The 17,645-nt window shown below is 40.2% G+C and overlaps 1 protein-coding gene and 1 pseudogene across 1 annotated transcript in view; both read right to left on the reverse strand.

Moving 5' to 3' along the window:
• Positions 1 to 17,645, reverse strand: part of SVOPL (SVOP like) — a 71,605-nt gene that overhangs the window by 10,620 nt on the left and 43,340 nt on the right.
• LOC136128497 (nucleolar protein 56-like) lies at positions 2,933 to 4,857 on the reverse strand (annotated as a pseudogene).

A 17,645-nucleotide genomic window follows, 5' to 3' on the forward strand; every position in this document is an offset into this window, starting at 1 on the left:
CGTGGAAAATTGTCTTCACAAAACCAGTCCCTGGTGCCAAAGAGGTTGGAGACCACTGGTTTAGACACTCCATCTCACAGATCAGTTTCCCTAGGACTTTGCCCAAAGTTAGCAAAAAGCCAAACACATGGTAGTAGTTGTCAGCTAATCTCACAAGGATGGTTAACTGAAATGATTAAGGAACAACGAGGCTCTCTAGAGTCACAGAATATTGCAGTTTGGAGACCTAGACACTAGTCTAGTCTTTGGTCTAGTCCAGCCTCTTCACTTTACAGATAATCCTAGAGTAAGGAAGGGCTAAGTGACTACTTGTCCAAAGTCACAGATAGATCCCTGACACATAACAGATACCTACTGCTGTCACCACCACTAAGGTTCCCCTAAGATACACAATTTGAGAGCCCATCCTGTGTATAAGGCCTACTTGACCTTTTTTTTGTTTTTTTTTTGTCTGTGCCACACGGCATGTGGGCTCTTAGTTCCCCAACCAGGGATCAAACCCGCACCCCCTGCATTGGATGCGCAGTCTTAACCACTGGACCGCCAGGGAAGTCCACCGGTTTGCCTTCTAAAACAGTAAATCATTCCATTTGTCAGGCAAACAAACCCATGGTACTAACCACATTTACTATTTCGTAGTTGACCTAGCAAGTGATAGTTATTATTTTCTGATTTTATCTCCCAAAATAAAATGTTACAATTTTCGCCAAACAGGAGTTTTGGGAAACCAGGATGATAAAAGGGAAAAGGGATAGAAACCAAAGGAGACCAGGCAGTCTGAACCATGACCAAATGATGCCACAGTTAGGCATGTGTCTAGGTTCTGCCACTACTGCCACTTCTGTTTTGACACCAAAATTCTCACCACCACCAGGCTGAATTCTAAACTGGCTCTACATCATATTCTTTGCACCAGATTCAAAGTCTGAAATGGTGTGAGAGCCTGATGGTTAAGTTTAGGTCATAAAACTTTGTGCTCTACCAACTAGGATCAGGGAGAGCAGTTCCTTCATTTCTTTGGCTTCCCTAGAGGGGTTTAGGGCTCTGCTTCCTAGCAGGACTCTAGCAATCAGGTCAGTGTTACTGGATATTCTTTCAATAAATTGCTTTCTGGGATGTCCCTGGCAGTCCAGTGGTTAAGACTCCGCACTTCCACTGCACGGGGCACAGGTTCAGTCCCTGGTGAGGGAACTAAGATCCTGTATGCAGCACAGCATGGCCAAAAATAAAATTGATTAAAAAAATAAAAAATTCCTTTCTGCCTAAGTTAACCAAAGTCAATTTCTATTGTTTGTCAGCAAGAACTCTGAGTAATACCTAATTATAAAAATCATCTGGCCAAAGAGGAAATGCAGATGGCTAACAGGCACATCTGCATGTTAGCAGGTGCTCAACATCGTTAATCAGGGAAATGCAAATCAAAACTACAATGAGATATCACCTCACACCTGTCAGAATGACTATAATCAAAAAGAACACAAATAACATGTTGGCGAAGATGTGGAGAAAAGGGAACCTTTGCACTGTTGGTGAGAATGCAGCCACTGTGGAAAACAGTATGGAGATTTATCAGAAAACAAAAAACAGAACTACCATATGACCCAGCAATTCCATTCCTGGGTATATATCCAAAAAAACCAAAAAACCAAAAGCACTAAAAATCATCTGGGAATTTTGTTAAAATGCATATTTTCAGGCCCCACTCCAGATTCACTGTATCAAAAAACAGAGATCTGTAAATCTCTACTTCTAAAAATCAGCCCAGACCAGGGACAAAGAGGGATATTACACAATGATAAAAGGTTCAGTCCAACAAGAAAACACTCCTAAAGGTTTATACACCAAAGAGCTTCAAATTACATTCTTTCAGAAAAAACTGAAAGGAGAAACAAATCTACATATAGTTGGAGACTTCAATTGACAAACTACTAGACAAAATCAGCTGGATATAGAACTTTATGACACCATCAACCAAGAGGATCTCATTGACATTTATAGAACACCCACCGAACAAACAGCAGAATACACATTTTTTTCTGCCCATGGAACATTCACCAAGATAGACCTCGTTCTGGGCCATAATATTAACCTCAAAGGATTTAAAAGAACTGAAATTATAGAATGTGTTCTCTGACTCAAATGCTATCAAAGCTAGAAATAAAAGATGACAGCAAAATCTCCAAACACTTCTAAACAATCCACAGGTCAAAGAAGTCTCAAGAAAAATAAAAAATAACATTGAATGGAATGAAAATACAGCATATTAACTTTGTTGGACACAGATAAATAGGAACAAAAATAAAGTACTTAGGAATAAACTTAAGAAATGTATTACATATATGAAGGTATTTTTCATGTCCCTACTAAGGAACATGAAAAATTGAATAAATTTGTTTAGTTCTTAGAAAAATGCAGTATTGTTTTAAAAAATGGTTCTCAATCTGTAGTAACTCTAATGGATTCTCAGTCAAAATCCCAGTAGTATTTTTGAGTCAATCTGGGGGGAAATACTGATTCTAAAGTTAATTTGAAAGCATTAACATATCTATAAAAATCAAGACACTTCTGAAAACATGTGCGGGTGAGGGAATCTGGGGAGGCTATTCGGCTAAGAGGCACTAAACAAAGTTCCAGTCATCAGCAATATGATATCAGTGCCAAAATAGATCAGTAAAACAATGAGTCACAAAACAGATCCAAGAATTTATGGAAATTTGGTTATTGTAATAGGGGCGTGTTAAATCAACCGAGAGGAGCCAGACAAAAGGATGATGAATGGCCTGGGAGCAACCAGCTAAGCACTGTTTTGTTGCTTTGTTTGCTTGTTCTGTTTTGGTTTGGTTTTTATTGAGATAGGGGATGGGCTGGGAAATACGTCTGCAAGTTATGCCCCAGTAGGGAAACGTCCATTCTGATTTTCCTGGGGAAGGTTTCAGAGCTTTTTCTTTTTCTTGGAGCTGCTGCTCTTGCTGGCAGCAGCCTCTTCAGGTCCACTGCTGAGTGGCTCCTCCTTGGAAGAGAATTTCCTCTTTTGCCTGGGGACCTTCTTGTTTCCTGACTCTTTGGGGTCACTCACTGGTTCCTCTTTGGGGAAAGATTTCTTCCTCTTGGTGAGACTTCCACTGCCAGCTGTTTCCTCAAGATCACTACTAACCAGCTCCTCCTTGGAAAAAGATTTCTTTGCGGGGGCGGTTTGGAGGAGGCAGATGGGTCTTCATTCCATTCTCCTGAGGAGCCTCCTTGGGGCTTTTGCTTTTTCTTCTTTTTGGCTCTTTCACTTGTCCCCTCACATTCCTCCAGGGTCCTGCTGCTGTTTTCTGAAGACGCCAGGGCAATCGCAGCCAGCCTTTTCCTTCTTCAAGTGTTTCTTCTCCTGTTTCTTCAGCTTCCTAGTAACCTCAGCAGCCTCTTCCTCTGCCTGGCCAAAGAAAAGTGCTGGAAAGGCTTGAAGACCTCCGGTTCCCCAGTTCTCTCTCTTGGCTTTATTGAATCAGGCTCATTAAGTCAGTTTGTGTTGTTGCTTTTTAAAGCTGGACCTTTACCTCAGGTCTCAAGCATAAGTAAATTGTGAATAAATCAAAGAATTTAATGTTTTAGATGAAACATTGAAAGCCTTTGCACTTTCAGTGTTTAAGAAACATTTTGAGAAATATGGATTAATGAAGGCCACTAAGCATGACCCAAAACACTAACTCCTTACGTGAAAATTGGTAAGTTGACTACAAAAAAACTTATATTTTGCATGCCAGAAACTTTGACAGTAACATCATAAGGCAAACCATGAACAATGAAAAAATATCTGTAGTATAATAATAAATAGCTAATGGCCTGAAGAAATTAGAGCAAATCCCATAAATAAGCAGTTTACCAAAAAAAATACAAATGGATAATAAACAGATGAAAGATGCTCAGCCTTACTAATAACAAAGTACAAATTAAGAGGAGATATGAGTTATTGTCCACCATATCAAAAAAGGTTAAAAAAGGCTTTTTAGTGATGATGGAAAGAAACAGGGTTGCTTAAGAGTGTGTTAATATTAATATATCAAGGATTATATAAATTTTCTTAAAAGGTCCATTATAATTTAAAATATGCACACCCTTTGACCTCAAAAATTATTCAGTAGGCTTTTTCTACGTAAGAATGCATTTCCTGGGCTTCCCTGGTGGCGCAGTGGTTAGGAATCTGCCTGCCATGCACGGGACACAGGTTCAAGCCCTGGTCTGGGAAGATCCCACATGCCGCGGAGCAACTAGGCCCGTGCGCCACAACTGCTGAGCCTGTGCTCTAGAGCCTGCAAGCCACAACTACTGAGCCTGCATGCCACAACTACTGAAGCCCGCACTCCTAGAGCCCATGCTCCGCAACGAGAGAAGCCACCGCAATGAGAAGCCCGTGCACCGCAACGAAGAACAGCCCCCACTCGCTGCAACTAGAGAAAGCCCGCGCGCAGCAACAAAGACCGAATGCAGCCAAAAATAAATACAATAAATAAATTTATTAAAGAATGCTTTTCCTTAGACATACTCTGTGGCCATTCCCACAAGACTCCACCCTATTGTAGAGGCCCTCCCTAACCACCCGGTATAGCAGACCACTCCCATCACCATCTCCTTCCCCTGTTTTATATGTGTTTATATCAGTAATCATATTGAACATGTTAGCAAACTGTTTGTCCCTTGTCTATTCTCCACTAGAATGTCACTTCAAAGAATCTGGGACCTGGGTTTTCACAGTATCCGGAACATAAGAGAGCTCAGTGACTAACGTACTCGCACAGTTACAAAGTTGTGCGTGATGTTCAGTGCCCCGTTGTTTGTAAAAGCAGAAAGAAATAACATGAGAAACAACTTCATCAACAAGGTAATGGCTATCTAATTATACACATCCCTACAATTGAAATCTATGCACCTACATAAGAGAATGAGGTTGATCTCCACATACTAACATAAAATGATTATTAATGACAAAAGGCAGTTGCAATATGTAGGTATGTGTGGATTGATGGATGGACAGGTTTGTGTATGTGTATGTTTGAACATGGGCCTATCCACATGTGTACTCACACACACACATGGATACATAGTGTAAAGAGGAGTCTGACTCCACTTGATGACTGCTGACAGCCTTTAAGCCTCACCCTTCCCTCTTCCCCTTGTACCCCTATTTCTGAACAAACTAGTAAGAAAGCCTGGATGCTTCATCCTTTGGTACTGGCAGGAGATTCAAACCACACAAGCCCCTGCCCTAGCATGGAAACACTCAAATCTGGCCGCAAGAAAAACCCCAGCCAATCTCCTTGCCTGCTCTCTCAGGCCATTTTGGATCTGCCTGAGAGGGCTACCCTGCTCTCCCAGAGATCTCAGCTATGTAATTAAACAATAAACCTTTCATACCCTCTTGGTGTGTGTATGTGACATCAGTCTTGACATCTGACCCCCAGTTTTTTTTTGGGGGGTGGGGAGGAGTGGAGGGAAGTTCCATCTGTCTCTGCAGGTGACCATAACAGGTAGATACACAGATACCTATCTATCTAGATATTTATTAAGTAAGTCTATCTACATATTTACAAGCCTCTAGTATAATATGTATGTAATAAGTTTATAGATACACTCATACAACTCTGGTATATTACTGATAACAACAGATATACCAAGAGAGACATAATATATATGCATAAAAAAGCGTCTGGAAGAATATACCCCAAACCATTAAGACATACACTGGTGGTTATCTCTGGTGATAGAATTAGAGAGAATTATTCCTTTCTCAGTTACACATTTCTGTGTTTGAAATTATACAAGCAGGTAAGAGTACAAGATGGGGGCCTCATTGCTACAGCCCCATAGCACATGTTGAGGATTTTGGTCTTTATTGTTAAGGAATGGCAAGGGCAAGATGACAAAGAGTTTAAGCACAAGAACAATGTAAGATCTGCACGGATGCGGTGAGGAAAATGAGTTGGAGGACAGTAAGAGCACAGAGGAGACCAGGCAGGACGCTACCGTAGCCATCCAGGGAAAGGTGATGGTAGTTCAAACCAGAGTGATGCTGGTGGTGGAAAAGGAGATAAGATTAAGGATTCAGCATCTATTATTAGGATGTTAAATCCACATGGTTTTAGTACCGGCTATGATGATGAGAGAGAAGGGAACAGCAAAGGACAGTTCCAGGTTGGGTAGTGATGCCATGCACTGATGGAAACTGTGAAGAGTGGACTTGGGGAGAAATGTCATGATTTTAATATTGGACGTGGTGAATTTAAGGTGAGTTTGAGACATTCAAGCAGAAATGTGGAGGAGGTGAATGGATATATGAATCGCAGCTCAGAAGAAAGGCCTAGACTAGAGGTATAAAGATGGGAGTCATAAGCATATAGTTGGTGATTAAAATCATAAAAATGGGTGAAATCACCTAAGTGGAGAGTAAAATATGAAAAGATGAGGATCTAATATTAAGCAATAAGAATCCTCAGTGGGGGAGCGGGGATGAATTGGGAGATTGGGATTGACATACATACACTAATTTGTATAAATTAGATAACTAATAAGAACCTGCTGTATAAAAAAATAAAGAATCCTCAATAATAAAGAGTAGAGGAAGGTGTACCACAGAGAGACTGAGGAAGAGCAGTGGAAGATGCAGGAGGAAGACCACAAAATGCAAGGTGACGATACCGTAGGAAGGGGACAGCGCGCGAGGGCGAGGCCATCAGAACCGTATGTGAAGGAGAGGTCCCGCAAAATGCAGGGTTAAAACGACGTTTGGATTTAGAGACGTGGCGCTCACAGAGACCTTACCAAGCATTTTGTTGGATGGAGTCAGGAAGGTTGCAACCAGTTGGAGCGGCTGGACGAGTGAGTGGGGGGAAGGAAATGAGACAGTGAGGAGGAAGAACTCTTTTAAGTAGGTTGACTGGAAAGAAGAGGAAAGAGTGAGTCAATGGAGTTCACATTACAGTTTGTAAGCTATGGAATCTTAACATTAAAGTGCTGACCAGAAGGATTCAACATGGAGGGATAGATTGAAAGCACAGGGCAGATCAATGACAAACCTGAAAAACTCAGAGACTCAAATGAAAACCCATCAGAATGAGTTCAGTAAGCTGGTGGTTTGAAAAATCAATAGACAAAAAACTTAATAGCCTCTCTAAATACCAATAGCTAGTTAGAATGTTAGACTAGAAGTTATAATGGAAGAAAATCATCTATTTGCAATAACAATGAAAAGCCTTAAAATGCCTAAGAATAAACTTAACAAGATGTGCAGGATCTATTTGAAGAAAACAAAATCCCAGCAAGGAACACAGAAGAAACACTGAACAAATGGAGAGAAGAACCTTGTTCTTATATGGGAAGACAACACTAAGAAAAAAAGTCAACTTTTCCTAAATTAACTGATACATTTAATGACTTAACAATTAAAATCTTAATAGGATTTGGGCAGACAAGGGAGGCACATTGCAAATGATTCTAAATCTTATCTGAGAAAGAATAGCAATGAGGTGGAGCTTACACAAGCAGTTTTGAAAATGTACTATAAACCCCACCTGACTAATGAAAAGAATATGACAGTGACGAAACCACACAGATCAATGGACTAAAACAGCAAGGCTAGAAACAGACCAAGTGATTGTGGGAATATAAGCAGACATTTCTAATCCATGAGTAAAAATACAGGTAAATAAATGAAAAAAATAGTTAAATAAATAGTGTAGGGACAACTGGCCTGCCATATAGGAAATTATAAAGCTGTTTCCTATATTAGACCTCACACTTTGACACTATGATGGCCTGAAAGAGGGCACATCAGGGATTTCTAGGTCAGAATTTGGGATGCATTTCACTTTGAGAAAATTGATTGAGTTGTACACTTATGGCCACTTTTATATGTATGTCATATTTCAATAAAAAGTATGCATACCTTTTCCCCAAAAAAAGACAAGACCAGAGAAGGACTGGAAGAAAAGAGATGTGTATTCTCAGAATTCTAATCATGAATATTGATAAATTTGAGTGTCTATGAACCTTAAGTTTCTGTACAGAGAAAGAGGACCATAAACAAGAAGGAAAGACAAACAGAAAGTTGGGAGGAACATTTGCAGTATGTCAGGAAAATGATTAAAATCCTTTATATATATGAAGGACTCTTACAAATCAATGTATTAAAGACCAAACTGAAAAATGGACAAGGACCTGAGTGAACAAACTAAAAAAGATATAGCCAATTAAAATATGAAAAGAACATTCAGTTTCATTCCTAATCGAAGAAACGTGAATTACAATATCAAAGATATCATTTACTGCCAGTAATATTGGCAAAGATGAAATAGACAAACAAAACTAGTTGGCCAGTATGTGAAGCAGCAAGGCCTAACACACTGGTACAGCCTTCCCAAAGAGAATTTTAGCACAATGTATCAAAATGGAAAATAAGAAGACCCCCTGACCTACCAATCCAATTTCTAGGAATTATCCTAAAGAGATAATTGCACAGTTGGATAAAAATGTAAGCACAAGAGTGCTTATAACTGTTGTTTATAATAGACAAATATCAAATAGTCTAGACATTTAACAATACAGAACTGACAAAGTTCTTGAAAGTAATTTTTGGAGTATACATATGACATTTTTCAGCGTGAAAAAGGGCTTGACTTTTATTTTTATCAACATGAAAAATGTAACATATTGTTGCATGCCAAAAGCAGGCTATAAAAAGTCCATGAGGGCTTCCCTGGTGGCGCAGTGGTTGAGAGTCCGCCTGCCGATGCAGGGGACACGGGTTCGTGCCCCGGTCCGGGAAGATACCACATGCCGCGGAGCAGCTAGGCCCGTGAGCCATGGCCGCTGAGCCTGCGCCTCCGGAGCCTGTGCTCCACAACGGGAGAGGCCGCAACAGTGAGAGGCCCGCGTACCAAAAAAAAAAAAAGTCCATGAAGGTTTGGGTTCAAGATGAACCCACCTCCTCTCACGGACACACTGAATCTACAGCTACATACAAAATAGTATCCTCTGAAAGAAACCCCAAAACTAGCTGAGTGACTCCTACACATCAGGCAAAGAAAAACATCCCACATCAAAATGGGTGGAAGAGGCTGAGACACAATCTTACCATGAACCCGCCCCCGGTTCAGTGACACACAAAAAGAGGGGAACTCACAACCTTGAGCTTCTCCATGAGGAGTGACGGGTTCAAACCCCACATCTGGCACCACAACTTTTAAGACCTGCACCTGACAGATGAACCCGCAAAACATCTAGTTTTGAAAGCCAAGAGGGCTTGCACCCACTATAAGACAAGGCCATAGCAAACTGAGCATTTTCCTTAGAGGGCTCCCAGGGACTCACCTGGCTACCCAACTGGGGACCAGTGCAGAGTCAGCCCACTGAAACACATCCAGTCTTTCTGTGAAAGAGGCTTATTTGCTTATTTTAAACCATCACCTTGTGGGGCAGGCATCTGCTTTAACATACATCCAGGAGCCTACTGAAATACTCTGCAAAGATGAAGGCTGGCAGGTGCCATCTTTGTGCTGTCTCTCTGCCTTGCTCTAAATCTCTGCTATCTCCCCAAAAGGAGCTTGTGTACATGTATGGTGTCCCAATTTTTGTGGCTACTTCCCAGGGAACACCCCTTGATCACCTGGCTCTGGTGGCCAGCAAGGTTTATGTTTATGGGTCCCACAAGACAGTAACAGAGAAAGAGTTCTTAACTACCTACACCCCAGGGCACAGCAGCAGAGAGCCAGCAGACTGAAACACCTTCTTTCTGGGAAAGAGGCCTGTAAGCTTATCTTCACAGCTGCAACCTGAGTGGCGGGCTTCTAATTAAACACACATCTAGGGACCAACTATAATCCTCTCCAGAGACCAGAAGACTGCCTGGTACCATCTTCCTGCTCTTCCTCTGCCCACTCCAAAAGTAGTAAAAATAACTATAATTACAATAATGTGTTAATGGATACACAAGATAAAAATATGTAAATTGTGATATCAAAAACAAAGTGTGCGTGGGGAGTAAAAATGTAGAGCTTTAGAAAGCATTTGAACTGGAGCTGCTATCAAATCAACAGCTGTATCTCTAAAATGTTTTATGTAAGTCTCATGGTAGCCACAAAGCAAAAACCTAGAGTAGATACACAAAAGAGAAAAAGAAAGGAATCCAAGCATAGCATGACAGAAAATTGTCAAATCAGAAAGGGAGAGTAAGACAAAAAGAAATGAACCTAGGAACAAAGACAGAAAACAGAGAAATGGCAATAAGTATATATCTATCAATACTTACTTTAAATGTAAAAGGACTAAATTCGCCAATCAAAAGACAGAGTGACAATGGATTTTTCAAAAAATAACAAGACCCATCTATATGTTGCCTACAAGAGATTCACTTCAGATGTAAGGACGCACACAGACTGAAACTGAAAGGATGATAAAAGATACTCCATGCAAATGGAAACCAAAAAGAAAGCTAGGGTAGCTATACTTTTATCAGACAAAAGAGACTTTAAGTGACAAAGAAGGTCATTACATAATAATAAAAGGGTCACTCCAACAAGAGTATATAACATTTGTAAATACTTATGCACCCCATACAGGAGCACCTAAATAAAGCAAATATTAACAGATCTAAAGGGAGAAATAGATGTCAATACAGTAATAGTAGGGGATTTTAATACCCCACATTCACCAATGAATGAATGAATAATATCCGAAATACAGAAAAACTCATACAACTCAATAACAAGAAAACAATTCAATGTAAAAATGGGCAGAGGGCATGAAGAGACAATTTTCCAAAGATGACATACAGATGGCCAACAGGTATGTGAAAATCTACTCAACATTACTAATCATCAGGGAAATGAAAATTAAAACCACAGTGAGATATCACCTCACACCTGTTAGAATAGCTATTATCAAAAAGGCAAGCGATCACAAGAGTTGGTAAGGATGTGGAGAAAAGGGAACTCTTTTGAACTTTAAGACCCCACATTCACCAATGGTGGGAATATAAACTGGTGCAGCCAATATGGAAAACAGTAGGGCAGTTCCTCAAAAAATTAAAAATAGAACTACCATATGATCCAGCTATTCCACTTCTGGGTAATTATCCAAAAGAACCAAAAATACTAGCTTGAAGAGTCATCTGCACTCCCATGTTCATTGCAGCATTATTTGCAACAGCCAAAACATGGAAACAACCTAAGTGTCCATCAGTGGATGAATGGATAAAGTAAATGTGGTATGTATATATACAGTGGAATATTATTCAGCCATAAAGAAGAAGGAACTCCTGGCACTTACAACAGCATGGATGGACCTTAAGGGCATTATGCTCGGTGAAATAAGCCAGATAGAGGAAGACAAATACTGTATTATCTCACTTATGTGGAATCTAAAAACAAACACTGTCACAGGTACAGAGAACAGATTGGTGGTTGCCAGCAGCAGGGGTGGGGGTGAAATGGGTGAAGGGGATCAAAACGTACACATCTCCAGTTGTAAAATAAATAAGTCCTGGGGATGTATGGTACAGTATTGTGACTACAGTTAATACTGTATTATATACTTGAAAGTTGCTAAGAGGTTAAATCTTAAAAGTTCTCATTACAAGAAAAGAAAAATGTGTATGTATGGTGATGGATGTTAGACTTATTGTGATAATTCTGTAATATATACCTATATGGAATCACTATGCTGTACACCTGAAATTAATATAACATTATATGTCAGTTGTATCTCAACTTAAAAAGTATATGGGGATGGGATCAAGATGGTGGAGGAGTAGGACATGGAGTTCACCTTCTTCCACAGAAACATTAAAAATTGATCTACAAGTAGGAGGATTAACACAGAACACCGGCAGAAGACCTCAGACTTCTTGCCCAGAAGGGCAAGGAAATCTCCATGTAACCAGGTAGGACAAAAGGAAAAAGAATGGAATTGGGATGGGGCCTGCACCCCAGGGAAGGAGCTGTGAAGAAGGAAAGGTTCCTACAGCCTGGGAAGCCCCCTCAGTGGTGGGGGAGATCAGCCTGGATGGAGGGGGAGCTTCAGAGCCTTGGAGGAGAGCGCAGAAACCGGTTTGTGGAAGGCAAAACAGAAAGTAACTTGCACAGAAGGTCAGCACTGCCATCTTGCACTCCCCAGGCTGAGACACTCATCTGTTGCTGCAGGTGGGGGCTGGGGGCTGAAGCTCAGGCTTCAGAGGCCAGACCCAGGGGTAGGACTGGGGTTGGCTGTGCAGAGACAGCCTGAAGAGGCTGGACTGTGGCAACCAAGGGTGTACACAGAAGAAGCCTGGGCACACCAGAGAGGCAAACTGCCATTAATGGGGGGTGCACAAGGAGAGGGGGCAGGACCACTATAAGAGGTTCTTTCCCTACAAGCATTCTCACGCAACAGGACACTGCCAACAGGAGCAGGGCATAAGTCACCGCCACTGCTACAAGACCTGTAAGCAGACGCCAAGCACCGCCCTCCCGTCCCAGGAGTGTACGGACCGCAGCTACCCCTAGGAAACCCACAAGCAGACGCCAAGCCCCGCCCCTGCTGTCCCGGGAGTGTGCGGGACTGCAGCTACCCCTAGGAAACCCACAAGCAGACGCCAAGCCCCGCCCCTGCTGTCCCGGGAGTGCACTGGCCGCAGCTGCCACTATGAGACCTTCAAGCAGGCGCCAAGTGCTTCCCCCACCATCCTAGGACTGCACAAGAGCCACCACACCTGCACACCCCATATCAAGTGGATAACGGCAGGCACACACTGATGAAAGAGGCGGCAAGCATCCAAACTAAAAGCAGCCCGTTGATTCTGGACAAGATGGCGGAGTAGAAGGACCTGAGCTCACCTCCTCTCCTGAAAGCACCAAAATCACAACTAACTACTGAACAGCAATCAACAGAAAAGACTGGAACCCACCAACAAAAGATACTGTACATTCAAAGACAAAAAAAATTCACAACAAGACCATAGAAGGGGTGCTTTCATGACATAATCAAATCCCATACCCACTGGGTGGGCAACTCACAAACTGGAAAATAATTATATCACAAAGATTTTCCCACAAGAGAGTTCTGAGCCCCATGTCAGGCTCCCTAGCCTGAGGGTCTGGCATTGGGAGGAGGAACCCGCCCAGAGCAGTTGGCTTTGAAGGCCAGTGGGGCTCGAGTACAGGAGCTTCACAGGACTGGGGCAAACAGAGACTGCACTCTTGGAGAGCACTCACAAGGGTTCAAATACACTGGGACCCAACACAAAGCAGTAACTCCATAGGATCCTGTGCTGGACCTACCTGCAGGTCTTGGAGGATCTCCTAAGAAGGCAGGGGTCGGCAAATGCTAACAGCCGGAAAAGGAGAAATCAACAGTAATACAATAATAGTGGGAGACTTTAACACCCCACTTACATCAATGGATAGATCATCCAGACAGAAAATCAATAAGGAAACACAGACCTTAAATGACACATTAGACTAGATGCACTTAATTGATATTTATAGAAGATTCCATCCAAAAACAGCAGAATACACTTTTTTCTCAAGTGCACATGGAACATTCTTCAGGATCACATCTTGGGACACAAATCAAGCCTCAGTAAATTTAAGAAAATAGAAATCACAGCAAGCATCTTTTCTTACCCCAGTGCTATGAGATGAGAAATCAATTACAGGAAAAAAAAAAACTGTAAAAAACACAAACACATGGAGGCTAAACAATATGTTACTAAACAACCAATGGATCACTGAAGAAATCAAAGAGGAAACCAAAAAATACCTAGAGCCAAATGACAATGAAAATATGATGATCTAAAACCTACGGGACACAGCAAAAGCAGTACTAAGAGGGAAGTTTATAGCAATGCAATCTTACCTTAGGAAACAAGAAAAAGCTCAAATAAAAAACCTAGGCTTACACCTAAAACAACCAGAGAAAGAAGAATAAACTAAACCCAAAGTTAGTAAAGGGAAAGAAATCATAAAGATCAGAGCAGAAATAAATGAAATAGAGATGAAGAACACAATAGAAAAGATCAATGAAACTAAAAGCTGGTTCTAGATAGATTTAATTGATATTTATAGGACATTCCATCCAAAAACAGCAGATTACACTTTCTTCTCAAGTGCGCATGGAACATTCTCCAGGATAGATCACATCTTGGGTCAAAAATCAAGCCTCAGTAAATTTAAGAAAATTGAAATAATATCAAGCATCTTTTCTGACCACAACGCTATGAGATTAGAAATCAATTACAGGAAAAAAATGGAAAAACACTAGCACATGGAGGCTAAACCATACACTACTAAATAACCAACAGATCATTGAAGAAATCAAAGAGGAAATCAGAAAATACCTAGAGACAAATGACAATGAAAACACGATGATCCAAAACCTATGGGATGCAGCAAAAGCAGTTCTAAGAGGGAAGTTTATAGCAATCCAAGCCTACCTCAAGAAACAAGAAAAACCTCCAATAAACAATCTAACCATACACCTAAAGGAACTAGAGAAAGAAGAACAAACAAAACCCAAAGCTAGTAGAAGGAAAGAAATCATAAAGATCAGAGCAGAAATAAATGAAATCGAAACAAAGAAAACAATAGCAAAGACCAATAAAACTAAAAGCTGATTCTTTGAGAAGATAAACAAAATTGATAAACCATTAGCCAGACTCATTAAGGAAAAGGGAGAGGACTCAAATCAATAAAATTAGAAATGAAAAAGGAGAAGTAACAACAGACACTGCAGAAATACAAAGCATCCTAAGAGACTACTACAAGCAACTCCATGCCAATAAAATGGACAACCTGGAAGAAATGGACAAATTCGTAGAAAGGTATAACCTTCTAAGACTGAACCAGGAAGAAATAGAAAATAGGAACAGACCAATCACAAGTAAGGAAATTGAAACTGTGATTAAAAAGCTTCCAACAAACAAAAGTCCAGGACCAGATGGCTTCACTGGTGAATTCTATCAAACATTTAGAGAAGAGCTAACACCCATCCTTCTCAAACTCTTCCAAAAAACTGCAGAGGAAGGAACACTCCCAAACTCATACTATGAGGCCACCATCACCCTTATTCCAAAACCAAACAAAGATACCACAAAAAAAGAAAATTACAGACCAATATCACTGATGAATATAGATGCAAAAATCCTCAACAAAATACTAGCAAACAGAATCCAACAGCACATTAAAAGGATCACACACCATGATCAAGTGAGATTTATCCCAGGGATGCAAGGATTCTTCAATATATGCAAATCAATCAATGTGATACACCATATTAACAAATGGAAGAAGAAAAACCATATGATCATCTCAATAGATGCAGAAAAAGCTTTTGACAAAATTCAACACCCATTTATGATAAAAACCCTCCAGAAAGTGGGTATAGAGGGAACCTACCTCAACATAATAAAGGCCATATACGACAAACCCACAGCAATCATCATTCTCAATGGTGAAAAACTGAAAGCATTTCCTCTAAGATCAGGAATGAGACAAGGATATCCACTCTCACCACTATTATTCAACATAGTTTTGGAAGTCCTAGCTACGGCAATCAGAGAAGAAATAAAAGGAATCCAAATTGGAAAAGAAAAAGTAAAACTGACACTTTTTGCAGATGACATGATACTATACATAGAGAATCCTAAAAATGCCACCAGAAAACTACTAGAGCTAATCAATGAATTTGGTAAAGTTGCAGGATACAAAATTAATGCACAGAAATCTCTTGCATTCCTATACACTAATGATGAAAAATCTGAAAGAGAAATTAAGGAAACACTCCCATTTACCAATGCAAAAAAAAATAAAATACCTAGGAATAAAGCAACCTAGGGAGACAAAAGACCTGTACACAGAAAAATATGACACTGATGAAAGAAATTAAAGATGATACAAACAGATGGAGATATATACCATGTTGTTGGATTGGAAGAATCAATATTGTGAAAATGACTATACTACCCAAAGCAATCTACAGATTCAATGCAAATTACCAATGGCATGTTTTACGGAACTGGAACAAATCATCTTAAAATTTGTATGCAGACACAAAAGACCCCGAATAGCCAAAGCAGTCTTGAAGGAAAAAAACAGAGCTGGAGGAATCAGACTCCCTGACTTCAGACTATACTGTATAGTATACAAAGCTTTGTATACAAAGCTACAGTAATCAAGACAATACGGTACTGGAACAAAAACAGAAACATACATCAATGGAACAAGACAGAAAGTCCAGAGATAAACCCATGCACCTATGGTCAACTAATCTATGACAAAGGAGGCAAAGATATACAATGGAGAAAAGACAGTCTCTTCAATAAGTCGTGCTGGGAAAACTGGACAGCTACATGTAAAAGAATGAAATTAGAACACTCCCTAACACCATACACAAAAATAAACTCAAAATGGATTCGAGACCTAAATGTAAGACCGGACACTATAAATCTCTTGGAGGAAAACATAGGAAGAACACTCTTTGACATAAATCACAGCAAGATCTTTTTTGATCCACCTCCTAGAGTAATGGAAATAAACACAAAAATAAACAAATGGGACCTAATGAAACTTCAAAGCTTCTGCACAGCAAAGGAAAGCATAAACAAGACCAAAAGACAACCCTCAGAATGGGAGAAAATATTTGCAAATGGACAAAGGATTAATCTCCAAAATAAATAAACAGCTCATGCAGCTCAATATTAAAGAAACAAACAACCCAATCCAAAAATGGGCAGAAGATCTAAATAGACATTTCTCCAAAGAAGACATACAGATCGCCAAGAGGCACATGAAAAGCTGCTCAACATCACTAATTACTAGAGAAATGCAAATCAAAACTACAACGAGGTATCACTTCACACCAGTTAGAATGGGCATCATCAGAAAATCTACAAACAACAAATGCTGGAGAGGGTGTGGAGAAAAGGGAACCCTCTTGCACTGTTGGTGGGAATGTAAATCGATACAGCCACTATGGAGAACAGTATGGAGGTTCCTTAAAAAACTAAAAATAGAATTACCATATGATCCAGCAATCCCACTACTGGGCATATACCCAAAGAAAACCATAATTCAAAAAGACACATGCACCCCAATGTTCATGGCAGCACTATTTACAATAGCCAGGTCATGGAAGCAACCTAAATGCCCATCGACAGACGAATGGATAAAGAAGATGTGGTATGTATATACAGTGGAATATTACTCAGCCATAAAAAGGAACGAAATTGAGTCATTTGTTGAGACGTGGATGGATCTAGAGACTGTCATACAGAGTGAAGTCAGAAAGAGAAAAACAAATATCGTATATTAACACATGTATGTGGAACCTAGAAAAATGGTACAGATGAACCGGTTTGCAGGACAGAAGTTGAGACACAAATGTAGAGAACAAACGTATGGACACCAAGGGGGGAAAACCGTGGTGGGGTGGGGATGGTGGTGTGCTGAATTGGGCAATTGGGATTGACACGTATACACTGATGTGTATAAAACTGATGACTAATAAGAACCTACAGTATAAAAAAAGAAACAAAAAAAACAACTAATACTAAACTTTCTTTGGGTTATTTGTATGGCAATATATTAATATAAATGTTTCAGACATTACATGAAATTTCTAAAAATCTTATATGT

This window comes from Phocoena phocoena, chromosome 9 (assembly GCF_963924675.1).
Source record: "Phocoena phocoena chromosome 9, mPhoPho1.1, whole genome shotgun sequence".
NCBI classification, from domain to species: domain Eukaryota; kingdom Metazoa; phylum Chordata; class Mammalia; order Artiodactyla; family Phocoenidae; genus Phocoena; species Phocoena phocoena.